The sequence below is a fragment of the Lolium rigidum genome, chromosome 1 (assembly GCF_022539505.1).
Source record: "Lolium rigidum isolate FL_2022 chromosome 1, APGP_CSIRO_Lrig_0.1, whole genome shotgun sequence".
Lineage (NCBI taxonomy): Eukaryota > Viridiplantae > Streptophyta > Magnoliopsida > Poales > Poaceae > Lolium > Lolium rigidum.
In genome coordinates, this window is record NC_061508.1 from 338787871 (window position 1) to 338804898 (window position 17028).

Consider the following 17028-nt stretch of genomic DNA (forward strand, 5'->3'; position numbering starts at 1 on the left):
ACTAAAAACAAAGCAAAAGAATATGAAACTAGACCTCCGGCCTTGATGAGCTGGGAGTCGAGGATGGCTTGATCCCGAGATATGCCAAGATTTTCTTCGTGTTGGGTTTGGCTGCCTTAATCAGCGACCTCCACCTCGACTGTTCTATTTGATTGGTGTCGCCAACCTTCATCCAATCAACAGTTTGTCGGCTGTCAGCAACCAGGGCAACAGTACTTTCGACAGCAACCTTCATGTTCTCTTGGCGCATTTTCAGTCCAAGGTCTTCTGCTGAATTGAAGCTCTTGGCGGGGTCAAGGAAAGTTGCGGGTTCCTCTTTCTTTGGGAAAAAATAAGGAAAAAGCCGCGACAACCCTGCTTTGGCCTGATCAATGCCTTCGCGTGCCTCTGATCCATGAACCTCGAGGAATGACAGGGCGTCAAGGAGAGGATCATTGGCGGGTTCTTCAAGTTGAAACTCTTGAGCTGTTCTAGCTGTCAAAAAAAAAAGAAACTTATTGAGCAACAAACGAGCGCAGAGAAGGAAATACAAAAAATAATAAGTGGTACTTACCGACGAAGCGGCGGCTTTGTGTCCTTAAGCGCTTAAGGATCGCCTCTTCGCGAGCAGATTGAGCAGTTATATGTTCACTCAGCGAAGTTTCGGCATCGTGAAGTCTCTTCCGGAGATCTTCGACACCAGCAGCATCAGCCTTGGCCTTATCAGCCTCTGCTCGAGCACCAACAAGATCCGACTCAGCCTTTTTGCGAGCCTTTTCACTTTGCTCTAATTGTTGAGCAAGTGTGTTGGCACGTTCATTGGTTTCCGCCAGTTTTTCTACCAAGGAAGATAAATATAGTTAAAAATCTCGACAACAAAGGAGCAAAAGAAAAGAAGCAAAAGGAGTAAAGCATTACCTTCAGCTTTACTAGCATATTCACGGTACCCGACAAATTGGGTACCGATGCGAAGAAGATCCTTTATCAAAGGCTGTTAAAAAAAGGGGATAGAAGGAAATGGCGGTATGAGAAAAACATAATGGTACATAGAAATCAACAAAGAAGACATAAACAATGACAAGGAAGTTAAGAACTTACATCCTCCAAAAGAGGGTTAGAGGAGCTACTCAATTGGAGAGTAGGCTCCGGGATGATCTCGGTCCTCGCCCTTTTCGACAAAGGGGCTCGGGGGCTTGGAGGAGTAGCAGTGTCGACGTTCTGTCGAGGAGGCGAAGTTTCTTCTCCTTCAACTGGCGTCTCCGAGGCGACTAATGTATGTGACGTACTCGTTCGAGCAGCCACATCAGCGGCTGGTACTTCTTCTTCTTCATCACTACAAGTAAAATGTCGACAATATAAACAGCAAGATAGACACGAATGTTCAAATACAAAAAAAAAGATAGAAAAAGGACTTACGAACTGATGAGAGTTCCGAGGTATGGATCATAAGCTGACTTCGGATGAGAAGGAACAGCTTCTTCGGGTTTGGAGGTGCCGGAAGTTTCGGCGTCATCCCTTTTCCTTTTGTTCTTTGGGGAAACAGCAGGAGGAAGGGATTGCGTCGACTCGCTGGCTTCAGATTCAACTTCCTTTTCATGGGAAGCCGCAGATTTGTGAGAACCTGCGACTTCACTTTCATGAAGAGAAGAACCTTGATTGTCTTCGGCAACAATAGCTTGTTCTTCGACTTCTCCATCCTCAGGAAGGGGAGGAAGAGAAGCCATAGTAGGATGGTTCTGCAAAAAAATAGCGACAAAAGAAAAATTAGCGAGATATCAATACAGTGAGATGCAGGGAACATTTGGAACAAGATAAAAATTCGAGAAGACAAATACCTCGGGAAGAGGATTGGTGGAGCTGTATGGTTCCACGCGGCAGGAGGAAGGAACAGGATCTTTCTTGTTTAAACGGGAAATTTTTCGAATCAGCTTCTCCAAGTCCTTTGCAGAAAGATCACTGGAGAGCCTATTGGCGTCGTTTCCACCAAAGATATGTCTAAAGGGGATTTTTGCGAGCCTGAAGAGGCTGCACTCTAATTCTAAGAAAATAGGCAGTGATTTGAACACCAGATAGCTCTTTGCCTCGAGTATTTTGAAGCTGACGAATACGAGACATAAGTGCTTCTGTCGCCTTTTTCTCTTCTTCGGAAGCTTCAGCATCCCAGGAACGGCGGCGCTGAATTTTGGCATTTCCGTCGAAGGGGATTATGTTGTGTTCCACAGAGTTGGCACTTTCTTCGTGAATGTAGAGCCACTTTTTGCGCCACCCTTGGACAGAATCGGGAAATTTAACATCGAAGTAATCAACGTCAGTTCGGACACAGATAACAACGCCGCCTATGTTATAAGTGGCATTGCGGGAGGCATTGCGGCGGAGAAGGAAAATACGTTTCCAAAGAGCCCAGTTAGGAGGGATTCCAAGGAAACATTCGCACAGCGTGATAAAAATGGAAATGTGGAGGATGGAATTGGGGGTCAATTGGTGCAGTTGAATCCCATAAACAAAAAGAAGGCCACGGAGGAAATCGTGAATTGGGGCAGAAAGGCCGCGGATGAGGTGATCGACGAAACTAACCCGATACTCCATTGGAGGGTTGGGATAGCTTTCTTCGCTGGGAAAGCGGATGGCATCTTCCTTCTTCATCAGGCCAAGCTTCTTCATCATGTTGAGGTCTTGGTTGCAGATTTTAGATCTCTCCCACTCAAGATCTTCGGCGGCCATCTCAGATTCTGGAGTGCTGTGGCGAGTGAGACGCGTGCGTGGTGGCATCAACGGCAGTGGACAACGCAATGGTTGGGCGTGCGGAAGATCAAACAGAGTTGGGCGCAGGGGAAGTTTTTGCAGAGAGGAACAGATGTGCGGCGCAAGCGAAGGACTGGACCGAGGTTGAAGAAAGGTTTATATAGGATTCGGACGAAGCAGTGCACCGTTGGATGAAGAAATCGTGTGGTGAAAAAGAATCTCGTACATACAAGGGTAAAAAGGTATTTTTACTGGGAAGGAATGGAACAGGCATTACTGTACGTGCGCCAGGAAAAGCGGAGGACGTGTGTCCCCCACTTGCACGACGTGTCAACGTGGTGGGAACAATGGACCCACAAGGCAGAAAAAATCCCAATTATTGATAGAGATGAAGAGAATTTGACAAAGGAAAATATGTCGACAAGAAAAATAAAAAGAGAATGGCGACAGGGTAAATCATTTGAATACTTTTGGAGCCTTTGATCAAATACAAGTTTTTGCCCAAACGCTCGGGGGCTACTTTGGAAAAATAGAAAATTTCGAGTATGACAATATAGAAATGGCGAGAGCCTATGACCAAATTCAAGAATTTGTTCATAGCCTCGGGGCTACTCCCATCGGGAGCGCTGGTCGCGCACCCGATAAATATAAAAATATCGAGAAGGATTATAAATATAGCGGCAAAGGATACTAATCTGTGGAGCCTACACCCAAGCACAAGTTCTTGGCTGTAGCCTCGGGGGCTACTCCCATCGGGAACGCTGTTCGCGTGCCCGATGAATTTTTTGAAAAAATACAGAAACAGAAGTGAGTATATTTCGAGTTACACAGATAACTCTACATATACTCCCATCGGGAAGACAAAATAAGTCATCAAATATGACTCGATAAAATGTGCTATTCCAAAGGCGAAAAGCACTCGACAATATATTCTCGAACGCCAAAGTTGCGATCAATTTCTGAATGCCGCAAATTTGCGAAGGTAAGACCCCGGATCCGTTCGCTGGGCGTGGCATCGCCAAAGACTCGCGCTCTGCTACTTTTATCCGTATCAACAGATACGAAGAAGAATCCTAACGGACGCGTTAGGTACCCGATAAATTTGACTGGGACTCGACGGAATGGTAAGACCTTAAGCGGCACCTGTCGAAGTTTACACCAGTATCCCGAGATCATGTCCAGGGACGTGATCTTGAAGTAGGTTTTTGCGGATTGCCACTAGAGCAGTTAACTAGTACCTGATCCGTCAGATGAACTAACCCCAACTACCATTATCCCTGTACAATATAGAATTTTATGTGAAGAAGCATAAATAAAAGCTCTCGAATAAAACAGTCGAGATTTTCCCTGACTCTACGATTCAAGCAAAATCTCGGGGGCTACTGACATATATAGGCATCCCAAATGGGCCTGCTGAAGATAGTACCCGGAGTTTACTGAAGGCCCATTATCCGAAGAATAAGAAGATTCGAGAGTCCAAGATATATTAAGGAAAGCTAGAGTTGTAATAGGAAGAGTTATTTGTAATCTGGCGGGATGAGTTAGAAACCGTTCCGGACTCTGTAACTTGTACAAAACGAAACCCTCGGCTCCACCTCCTATATAAGGGGGAGTCGAGGGACAAAGAAAGGATCGAATCTATTGTCAACAGAACCCTAGTTTTCATAATCGTCGAGTACTTTTCGCCTAAACCTTCGAGATCTACTTGCCCTCTACTTCTAGCAAAACTCTAGTCTACAATCTGTAGGCATTGACAAGTTAATCCTTTGTCACCGACACCACAAGGCCGCGCGGGCAGGCCCCTGGCCGCGCCGGCCTATGAGGAGGGCGCCCTGGTGCCCCTCTGACGCCGCCTCTTCGCCTATTTAATCCCTTTCGACCTAAAAACACCGTACCACTTGACGAAACTCCAGAAAGACTCCAGGGGCGCCGCCACCATCGCGAAACTCCAATTCGGGGGACGAAGTCTCTGTCCCGGCACCTCGCCGGGACGGGGAAGTGCCCCCGAAGCCATCTCCATCAACGCCACCGCCTCCATCATGCTCCGTGAGTAGTTCCCCCATGGACTACGGGTTCTAGCTGTAGCTAGTTGGTATTCTCTCCCCCATGTACTTCAATACAATGATCTCATGAGCTGCCTTACATGATTGAGATTCATCCGATGTAATCGGTGTTGTGTTTGTTGGGATCCGATGGATGATACATTATGATTAGTCTATCTATAAAGTTTGTGAAGTTATTGTTGCTGCAATCTTGTTATGCTTAATGCTTGTCACTAGGGCCCGAGTGGCATGATCTTAGATTTGAGCTCTATACTTATTGCTTAGATTCTATCTACAAGTTGTATGCACATGTCACTGTCCGGAACCAAAGGCCCCGAAGTGAGAAGAATCGGGACAACCGGAGGGGATGGCGGTGATGTGAGGATCACATGTTTTCACGGAGTGTTAATGCTTTGCTCCGGTACTCTATTAAAAGGAGTACCTTAATATCCAGTAGTTTCCCTTGAGGCCCGGCTGCCACCGGCTGGTAGGACAAAAGATGTTGTGCAAGTTTCTCATTGCGAGCACGTACGACTATATACGGAAAACATGCCTACATGATTAATAATCTTGATGTTCTATCTTAATGCTTTGATTCCTATCAATTGCCCAACTGTAATTTGTTCACCCAACACTTGTCACTTATTGGAGAGTTACCACTAGTGTAGATAGCTGGGAACCCCGGTCCATCTTTCATCATCATATACTCGTTCTACATGTCAACTATTTTCTGGTACCATTGCTCTCATATTGCTACTACTGCTGCTCGTGTTACTCGTTACTATTGCTCTCATATTATCGTTACTTTCACATCACCCCTGTTACTAGTGCTTTTCCAGGTGCAACTGAATTGACAACTCAGTTGTTAAGGCTTATAAGTATTCTTTACCTCCCCTTGTGTCGAATCAATAAATTTGGGTTTTACTTCCCTCGAAGACTCGTTGCGATCCCCTATACTTGTGGGTCATCAAGACTATTTTCTGGCGCCGTTGCCGGGGAGGCATAGCTCTACTCATAAGTTCACCTGGGGAGTACACTCTACCTCTCTCTCTGCTTTTATTTTATTTTGTCTTGCTAGTTTATTTCTATCTAGTTTATTTGTGCTTAGTTTATTTCTGTCTAGTTTTACTTTGCTTAGTTTACTTTTGTCTAGTTTATTTTTGTCTTGTTTTATTTTCCTCATATACCCAAAAATCCATAAAAATTTGAAAAACCAAAAAATTAAAAACTGCTGTTATGGGAGAACCTACAACCTACTTGGATCTTATAGAATGTTATAATAATTATAGAGAATCAAGAACTGGTAAAATAATGAGTGCTATGATAGAAAAATTGAATACAATGGCTAGAAACTTGCTTAGACGCCATGATATAAACTGTTGCTCTCAACAGGATACTGAACATCTTAAATTTCAATGTGGCTCTAGTGAGGAATTTTTAATTAAGAACTATAATCGGAATTGCTATATTCATTATGGGTTCGAAGAGGTAGAACAATTTGTCTTATTTATGGGAGCCTCCGAGATAGAATCCTTCATGGTTGAGAATTATGAAACTTGTGCTATTTGTAAGGACCTTAAAGATTATGTCTCTACTATCCTTAATTCTTGCATAGAATGCTACAAGTAGGAATCCTTATATCCTTGATTATAAAGAGAGACACATTAATGCACAAGAATGCACTCACAATTTGCAGGAACCGGTGGAAGAAGAAATTGATGAACCTGAAAGCTCATTGGATGAAAAAGAGGAAGAGAGCGACGAACAAAAGGAGGAAGAATGGATTAGCTACCCATGTCAACCTTCTAATGAGAGTAACTCTTTATCTCTTACACTATTTGATTGTCCTCCATGCTTACCGGAAGAGGTTGAATGTTACGTTCCTGTGGATTCTCTTGAAATAGTACCTATGAGTAATACTTGTGAGAATGATTATGCTACTGTTATTTATGATAATCCATGCTACTTTGATAAATCTTATGATAATGCTTTGTTTGTGCCTGATGTCGAAATGCATGGTACTAAAGAATTTTGCTTGGCAAATGTTTATGATAAAGCTCTAGATGATGGTCCTATGTTACTTGATAATATTAATTGTACTACTAATAAAAATGGGATTGGAGAGTCCTTGACATTATCTATGTGTCCCATATCTCTTGAGATTGATCATTTACCTTGTTATATTATTAATAAAAGTAAGTTTGAAAGTTTTAATTCCACTATTCTTGAGATTGATAAAAATTATGTGTTTGGAAATCATGAGAAGTATGCTGCATGTGATAGTTATATTGTTGAGTTTGTTCATGAAGCTACTGAAAATTATTATGAGAGAGGAAAATATGGTTGTAGAAATTTTTATGGTACTAATACACCTCTCTATGTGCTGAAATTTTTGAAGCTACACTTGTTCTATCTTCCTTTGCTTGTTACTTTGCTCTTCATGAACTTGTTTATTTACAAGATTCCTTTTCATAGGAAGCATGTTAGGCTTAAATTTGTTTTGAATTTGCTTTTTGATGCTCTCTTTTGCTTCAAATACTATTTCTTGCGAGTGCATCATTTAAAACTGCTGAGCCCATCTTAATGGCTATAAAGAAAAGAACTTCTTGGGAGATAACCCATGTGTTATTTTGCTACAGTACTTTGTTTTATATTTGTGTCTTGGAAGTTGTTTACTACTGTAGCAACCTCTCCTTATCTTAGTTTTGTGTTTTGTTGTGCCAAGTGAAGCCTCTAATCGAAGGGTGATACTAGATTTGGATTTCTGCGCAGAAACAGATTTCTATCTGTCACGAATCTGGGCTGTTTTCTCTGTAGGAAAATCAGAAAAATATGCCAATTTACGTGCGTGTTCCTCAGATATGTACGCAACTTTGATTAGTTTTGAGTTTTCTGATTTGAGCAACAGAAGTATTTTATTAAAATTCGTCTTTACTGGCTGTTCTGTTTTGGCAGATTCTGTCTCTGTTTTTTGCATTGTCTCTTGTGGACTTTATGTGAGGCTTTCTAGACGTGGAGAGCTGTAGCTAATGTTTTATTGAGTTCTTGCAATGTGTCACTACAGGACCAAGGTGGACTAAAGTTTTTTGAGTACTAACCCCTCTAATGAAGTTTATGAGAAGTTTGGTGTGAAGGAAGTTTTCAAGGGTCAAGAGAGGAGGATGATATATGATCAAGAAGAGTGAAAAGTCTAAGCTTGGGGATGCCCCGTGGTTCATCCCTGCATATTTCAAGAAGACTCAAGCGTCTAAGCTTGGGGATGCCCAAGACATCCCCTTCTTCATCAACTTATCAGGTTTCTTCTATTGAAACTATATTTTTATTCGGTCACATCTTATGTGCTTTACTTGGAGCGTCTGTGTGTTTTTATTTTTGTTTGTGTTTGAATAAAGATGGATCCTAGCAATCCTTGTTTGGGAGATAGACACGCTCCGCTTTTTCATATGAACACTTGTTCTTCGTTTTACTTTTAATGTTCAATGAATAAAAGTTGGAAGCTACAATATTTATCTTTATTTGGTTGGGAAAAGAAAATGCCTCATATGTCTTGGATAATTTGATACTTGGCAATTGTTTTGAGCTCTCAAGTAGATCATAAGTTTTTGCATGTAGTTTAAACCTATTAGTGGAGAACTACCGTAAAGCTTGTTAAAATTGGTTTGCATAATTGATCTCTCTTAAGGTCTAGATATTTTCTGGTAAAAGTGTTTGAGCAACAAGGAAGACAGTGTAGAGTATTATAATGCTTGCAATATGTTCTTATGTAAGTTTTGCTGTACCGGTTCATACTTGTGTTTGCTTCAAACAACCTTGCTAGCCTAAACCTTGTACTCGAGAGGGAATACTTCTCGTGCATCCAAAAACCTTGAGCCAAAACCTATGCCATTTGTGTCCACCATACCTACCTACTATGTGGTATTTCCTGCCATTCCAAAGTAAATTGCTTGAGTGCTACCTTTAAATAATTCAAAATGCTTCTCAATTTGTGTTAATGTTTCATAGCTCATGAGGAAGTATGTGGTGTTTAGCTTTCAACCTTGTCATTTACTTTTGACGGACTCTCATATGGACTAGTGGCACATCCGCTTATCCAATAATTTTGCAAAAAGAGCCGGCAATGGGATTCCCGATCCCGAATTAATTAATTTAAATAGACACTCCTCCATGGTTTGTGATTGTTGGACGGCACCCGAAGGATTCGGCTAGCCATGGCTTGTGTAAGCAAAGGTTGGGGGAGTGTCATCATCATAATAAAACTTAAATAAAAAGGCACTCCTTCATGGTATGAGATTGTTGGCAGGCACCCGAGGATTCGGTTAGCCATGGTTTGTGAAAGAAAGGTTGGAAGGAGTGCCACCCAAAAATAAATAAAATGGGAGCCGCTCTTGGGAGTCCGGTTGATGAGGTAGTTAGTGTGCCCACTACCATTCGTTGACAACAACAAACACCTCTCAAAACTTTTACTTTTATGCTCTCTATATGTTTTCAAAACCAAAGCTCTAGCACAAATATAGCAATCAATGCTTCCCTCGTAGAAGGGCCATTCTTTTACTTTTATGTTGAGTCAGTTACCTAATTCCTTCCACCTTAGAAGCAAACACTTGTGTCAACTGTGCATCGATTCTTACATACTTGCATATTTGCATTCATCATACTACTCTATGTTGACAATATCCATGAGATATACATGTTGAAAGTTGAAAGCAACCGCTGAAACTTATATCCTCCTTTGTGTTGCTTCGATGCCTTTACTATGAACTTATTGCTTTATGAGTTAACTCTTGTGCAAGACTTTTGATGCTTGTCTTGAAAATACTCTTCATGAAAAGTTTTGCTATATGTTATCTATTTGTTAGCAACTATAGATCATTGCCTTGAGTCACTTCATTCATTTCATATGCTTTGTAATAGTATGATCAAGGTTATGTAAGTAGCATGTCACTACAGAAATTATTCTTTTTATCGTTTACCTGCTCGGGACGAGCAGAACTAAGCTTGGGGATGCCGATACGTCCCCGACGTATCCATAATTTCTGTCGTTCCATGCTTGTTTTATGACAATACTTACATGTTTTGCTTGCACTTTATGATGTTTTTATGCGTTTTCCGGAACTAACCTATTAACAAGATGCCACAAGTGCAGCTCTCGTTTTCTGCCGTTTTTGGTTCCAGAAAGGCTGTTCGGGCAATATTATCGGAATTGGACGAAATCAACGCCAAAGATCTTATTTTTCCCGGGAGGCTCCAGAACACCGAAGGGGAGACGGAGAGGAGGCCCAGGGCCCCGACACCACATGGCCGCGCGGGCAGGCCCTTGGCCGCGCCGGCCTATGAGGAGGGCGCCCTGGTGCCCCTCTGACGCCGCCTCTTCGCCTATTTAAGCCCTTTCGACCTAAAAACACCGTACCACTTGACGAAACTCCGGAAAGACTCCGGGGCGCCGCCACCATCGCGAAACTCCACTCCGGGGGACGAAGTCTCCGTCCCGGCACCCTGCCGGGACGGGGAAGTGCCCCGAAGCCATCTCCATCAACGCCACCGCCTCCATCATGCTCCGTGAGTAGTTCCCCCATGGACTACGGGTTCTAGCTGTAGCTAGTTGGTATTCTCTCCCCCATGTACTTCAATACAATGATCTCATGAGCTGCCTTACATGATTGAGATTCATCTGATGTAATCGGTGTTGTGTTTGTTGGGATCCGATGGATGATACATTATGATTAGTCTATCTATAAAGTTTGTGAAGTTATTGTTGCTGCAATCTTGTTATGCTTAATGCTTGTCACTAGGGCCCGAGTGGCATGATCTTAGATTTGAGCTCTATACTTATTGCTTAGATTCTATCTACAAGTTGTATGCACATGTCACTGTCCGGAACCAAAGGCCCCGAAGTGAGAAGAATCGGGACAACCGGAGGGGATGGCGGTGATGTGAGGATCACATGTTTTCACGGAGTGTTAATGCTTTGCTCCGGTACTCTATTAAAAGGAGTACCTTAATATCCAGTAGTTTCCCTTGAGGCCCGGCTGCCACCGGCTGGTAGGACAAAAGATGTTGTGCAAGTTTCTCATTGCGAGCACGTACGACTATATACGGAAAACATGCCTACATGATTAATAATCTTGATGTTCTATCTTAATGCTTTGATTCCTATCAATTGCCCAACTGTAATTTGTTCACCCAACACTTGTCACTTATTGGAGAGTTACCACTAGTGTAGATAGCTGGGAACCCCGGTCCATCTTTCATCATCATATACTCGTTCTACATGTCAACTATTTTCTGGTACCATTGCTCTCATATTGCTACTACTGCTGCTGTGTTACTGTTACTATTGCTCTCATATTACTGTTACTTTCACATCACCCCTGTTACTAGTGCTTTTCCAGGTGCAGCTGAATTGACAACTCAGTTGTTAAGGCTTATAAGTATTCTTTACCTCCCCTTGTGTCGAATCAATAAATTTGGGTTTTACTTCCCTCGAAGACTGTTGCGATCCCCTATACTTGTGGGTCATCACCGCCCCCAAAGTGATGGACATAAAGGTACCTCCAGCAGCTGAATCCAATAAATTCCGCGAAGAAAAATTTAGTCCTGCATAGAAGGTTTGGATGATCATCCAAGTAGTCAGTCCATGGGTTGGGCAATTCTTTACCAAAGATTTCATTCTCTCCCATGCTTGAGCAACATGTTCAGTATCTAATTGCTTAAAATTCATTATGGTACTTCTCAAAGATATAATTTTAGCGGGAGGATAATATCTACCAATAAAAGCATCCTTGCATTTAGTCCATGAATCAATACTATTCTTAGGCAAAGATAGCAACCAATCTTTAGCTCTTCCTCTTAATGAGAAAGGAAACAATTTCAATTTAATAATATCACCATCTACATCTTTATACTTTTGCATTTCACAAAGTTCAACAAAATTATTGAGATGGGCAGCAAGCATCATCGTAACTAATACCGTAAAATTGATCTCTCATGACAAGATTTAGTAAAGCAGGTTTAATTTCAAAGAATTCTGCTGTAGTAGCAGGTGGAGCAATAGGTGTGCATAGGAAATCATTATTATTTGTGGTTGTGAAGTCACACAACTTAGTGTTCTCATGGTTGGCCATTTTAGCAACAGTAAATAAAACAAACTAGATAAAGTAAATGCAAGTAACTAATTTTTTGTGTGTTTTCGATATAGAGAGCAAGACAGTAAATAAGGTAAAACTAGCAACTAATTTTTTGTGTGTTTTGTTTAGGTGCAGCAAACAAAGTAGTAAATAAAATAAAGCAAGACAAAAACAAAGTAAAGAGATTGAGAAGTGGAGACTCCCTTGCAGCGTGTCTTGATCTCCCCGGCAACGGCGCCGTAAAAAGTTGCTTGATGCGCGTAGATGTACACGTCCGTTGGGAACCCCAAGAGGAAGGTATGATGCGCACAGCGGCAAGTTTTCCCTCAGAAAGAAACCAAGGTTTATCGAACCAGGAGGAGCCAAGAAGCACGTTGAAGGTTGATGGTCGCGAAATGTGATGCGGCGCAACACCAGGGATTCCGGCGCCAACTAGGAACCCGCACAACACAAACCAAGTACTTTGTCCCAACGAAACAGTTGAGGTTGTCAATCTCACCGGCTTGCTGTAACAAAGGATTAAACGTATCGAGTGGAAGATGTTTGCAAAGAAAACAAGTAAAACACAAGTATTGCAGTAGATTGTATTTCAAGTAAAGAGAATTGGACCGGGGTCCACAGCTCACTAGAGGTGTCTCTCCCATAAGATAAAAGCATGTTGGGTGAACAAATTACAGTCGGGCAATTGACAAATAGAGAGGGCACCGCGATGCACATACATGACATGGTAAATATAGTGAGATTTAATTGGGCATTACGACAAAGTACATAGACCGCCATCCAACCGCATCTATGCCTAAAAAGTCCACCTTCAGAGTTATCATCCGAACCCCTCCGGTATTAAGTTGCTAAGCAACGGACAATTGCATTAAGTATGGTGCGTAATGTAATCAACAACTACATCCTTAGACATAGAATCAATGTTTTATCCCTAGTGGCAACAAGCACATCCACAACCTTAGAACTTTCTCGTCACCGTCCCGCATTCAATGGAGGCATGAACCCACTATCGAGCATAAATACTCCCTCTTGGAGTTAAGAGTAAAAACTTGGCAGAGCCTCTACTAATAACGGAGAGCATGCAAGATCTTAAACAACACATATGTAATAACTTGATAATTACCATAGCATAGTATTCTCTATCAATCGGATCCCGACAAACACAACATATAGTATTACAGATAGATGATCTTGATCATGTTAGGCAGCTCACAAGATCCAACAATGAAGCATAACAAGGAGAAGACAACCATCTAGCTACTGCTATGGACCCATAGTCCAGGGGTGAACTACTCACTCATCACTCCGGAGGCGACCATGGCGGTGTAGAGTCCTCCGGGAGATGAATCCCCTCTCCGGCAGGGTGCCGGAGGCGATCTCCTGGATCCCCCGAGATGGGATCGGCGGCGGCTGCGTCTCTGGAAGGTTTTCCGTATCGTGGCTCTCGGTACTGGGGGTTTCGTCACGGAGGCTTTAAGTAGGCGGAATGGTAGGTCAAGAGGCGGCACGAGGGCCCCACACCACAGGGCCGCGCGGCCAAGGGGGGGGGCCGCGCCGCCCTAGGGTGTGGCCCCCTCGTGGCCCCTCTTCGTCTCATCTTCGGACTTCTGGAAGCTTCGTGGAAAAATAGGACCCTGGGCGTTGATTTCGTCCAATTCCGAGAATATTTCCTTACTAGGATTTCTGAAACCAAAAACAGCAGAAAACAACAACTGGCTCTTCGGCATCTTGTTAATAGGTTAGTTCCAGAAAATGCATAAATATGACATATAATGTGCATAAAACATGTAGGTAACATCAATAATGTGGCATGGAACATAAGAAATTATCGATACGTTGGAGACGTATCAGCGGCGCGGAAGGGCGGCGCAACCGGCAACGTTTGGCCCCAAAACAGCCGGCAGGTACGCGCCGGAGCCAACCCCGAGTACGCTCCTGCTCTCCCGCGCGGCGACAACGGAGCCAACGGCGAAAACTGCGGCGTGACGGCGGCGGGTGGGGTTGGGGTGGTGGCGTCGCACTAGGGCAGCAAAGAAGGAGAAAAAGAAGCAAATCGAAGAGGTTGATATCGCTGTCCCTGACTTGCAGGACCAATAAGAAAAGGAGGACGCTCGGCGCGACCGCGGAGACGCAATTTGGGCCAGGTTTGCGTCGCCGCGGACGACCCGGTCATTTTGCGTCGCCTCGGTGGAGCAGACGCATTTTTGATCACGACGGACGCAAACGGTCGCTCAACGTCTGTTTGTGTCTCGCCGGTGGAGATGCTCTTATTCGCTTAGATCAAAACAGAAAACCTCAATTCGTTTGGATCATCGTGTCACCAAAGATGTCCTAAGGGCATCTCCAGCGGCGCGACTCAAACGGACGCTGAGCGACCGTTTGCGTCCCCGTGATCGAAAATGCGTCTGGCACCACCTCCAGCGGGGCGACCCAAATATGTGCCAGGTTTGCGTCTCTGCGGACGCTGCGCGGACGCGCAAAGTGTCCGCTCGGTCCTTCCACGGGCCCACCTGGCAGGGGCAAAACTGCTTCGTCTTCCGCGACATTACTTGCGGGCGGCGTGCTGCAGCCTTTGCAGGGCCGCGTTAATAGGGCGCCTCGGCTTCCGCGAGCGTGCACAGCTAGGCGGCGTTGCAGTGGCAGGCCATTAAAGGCGAGATGGCGTCTAAGCCTCTTAAAGGGACGCTGCCGGCGGCCATTTCCCCGACCAAACCATTGCCAGATCCCACACTATCCACCCCACCGACACCATGGGGAAGAAATGCTGGCTCGCTTATGGGACGGGATCGCAATCCAGCTCCGCGAGTCCGCGCTCGCGCAGGGGAGGCCGGCGACTCCTCCGGCCACGCCGACGCATTCCAACGACCGCGCTCCGCCTGCTGCTCCGGCGTGGGATCCCTGGCCACAGCCTCCTGCGCATGCGGCGGCACCTCCTCCACCGCCGGCGTACGAGCTTCCATGGCCGATGCCGGAGTTGATTGACCTCGTCAGCGACGACGAGCAGTAGGCATCACCTACTTTTACCACGACTTTATGGCTTTTTTATGTTTTTTTATTAATGTAAATTATGCCTTCACATTGAATGGAAAAAAAATTATGTGTCGTGTCGCTGCCACCCCAACATAAACGGACGCCCGGACAATTTCGACCATTTAGGCCGACGCAAATAGACGTGTCGCGTCCGTTTGGACGTCCGAGACGTCTCGCGCCGCTGAAGATGCCCTAATACCCGAAGAAATGGATGTGTGAGGGTGATAGATGGAGGGGCATCACATCACATCCACATTCACTTACCATAGGAACAAAGGAGAACTCGTCTTCTTTTTTCTCGTACTTTCAATATCAAAATAAAATCCTCATTTTTCTTCTTCATATGGGGTCCCAGGCCTCACATGGCTAGAGCCTAGAGGGCTCGCTGCATACAAAGTCAGGGCATCAAAAGAGAGGGAACCGAATGATGATGCCGACATTCCTCCAAAAATGGCATCTGTCTATCCTATTCATCCATGATCCTCATAGGACTGCACCACAACAAAATGCCTTTCTACTCACAATGCACGTGCCAGTTTTGACAATGCCACTAGTAGCAAACAACAACTCCTGTGGTGCTACTCATCTCGAATGTATGATAAACGAAATCTGGACTGAATTTTGGAGCATGGTTACCAATTTTGACAATGCTAGTAATGGCTGTTGGATAATTAAGCATAATTTTCATGATTAATTTCAAAATATTAAACATGATGAAAGCAACTACTAACATGTAAAATTCAAACATACTAGATGCATTAATCAACATGAATAGTAGCAGGGCAAACAACACAATATCAATCGCTAAACAGATTGAGATATGCCGCACGTACCGATCCGATGAAGGTGGCGATGGAGATGTAGCAGATGACGTCGCATTAGTCATGTTGTTGATAACAACGTTGTTGACGACAGGAATGACGGGTCAAAGTAGACATCGTTGAAAACGACGGTAGGCAGCACCGTCCGACTTGGACGGAAGACGACCCGTGATGAAAAACTTTTCATGTGGGATTAAACTTTCCACCTCTTGCCACTCCCTGGTGAGTTGCCATCAAGTTGGACTCAAACTCACATGGACTGCCACAATGTGAACTTTGAGATTTATAGAAAAATCTGAAATCTAATGTGGGCCACTAAAAGTAGACCCAATATTTCAACAATAGCAAATCTCGAACTCCTGAGTACTACGAATTTGGAATTTTTGAACTGAATATAGAACATGAACAAGATAGGCATGCTCGACCACCCTACACAACGAAGATTCCACAATCAAAGAGCCTACATTCACATATTAGTACTCCACGGAATAGGGTTTTGGCATGTTAACTAGAAAAACTAGAGAAAGAAAAAGGCTGCAGAAATATAGGTAGCAAGCAGGCTCCTCGATTCCTGCCTGCTCGCGTAGTCGTCGCAGCTGCAACTACCTAGCCTCTTCCCGAGGTTGGACCTATGACGACCCAGTGTCGGATTCGAGAGAGAGAGACGCACATGAGAAGGGAATTTGGGATGGGAAAGCAAGCATGAGGTGAGGTTTTTGAATAGAGGGTGAGAGGCAAGCATCAACGTCAGATTCATTTCGATAGTTTGCACAGACAAGGTTGAGATGTCTTTGTTTTCTCTCCTTAATTCCTAGCCCCTCCTGGTATTCTCTAAGAGCTCTAAGGGCATCTCCAACCGCGCGACCCAAACGGACGGCCCAGCGCATCCGTTTTGGGCCGTTTGCGTGGCCGAGCGGACGCGCGGACAGCGGCCCGCGTCCGCGTGTCCGTTTGGGTCGCGCGCTGCGCCCAACGCGCGAACGCACCGCATAATCGGACAAATACGAAAAGAAACGAAACATGGAAATTTTAAACGATATTTCATAAACATATGCCCTATTTTGGGCAAAATTTATACATAGCCCTATTTTGGGCAAATAACTGACAAAAGAAGCCCCTATATGGCTTTTAAATTTAAACTAAAAACCCTCTATTAGGGTTTGGTCGGCGGCGCGGTGGCCGCCGGTGCGCCGGCTAGCCCCTGTGGGCAAAGTCGGTGTCGTCGTCGTCGTCGACGACGTCCCCGGGCGGCGAGGCACTGTTGTGGCTCGACCGCGCCGGGGACTCCGG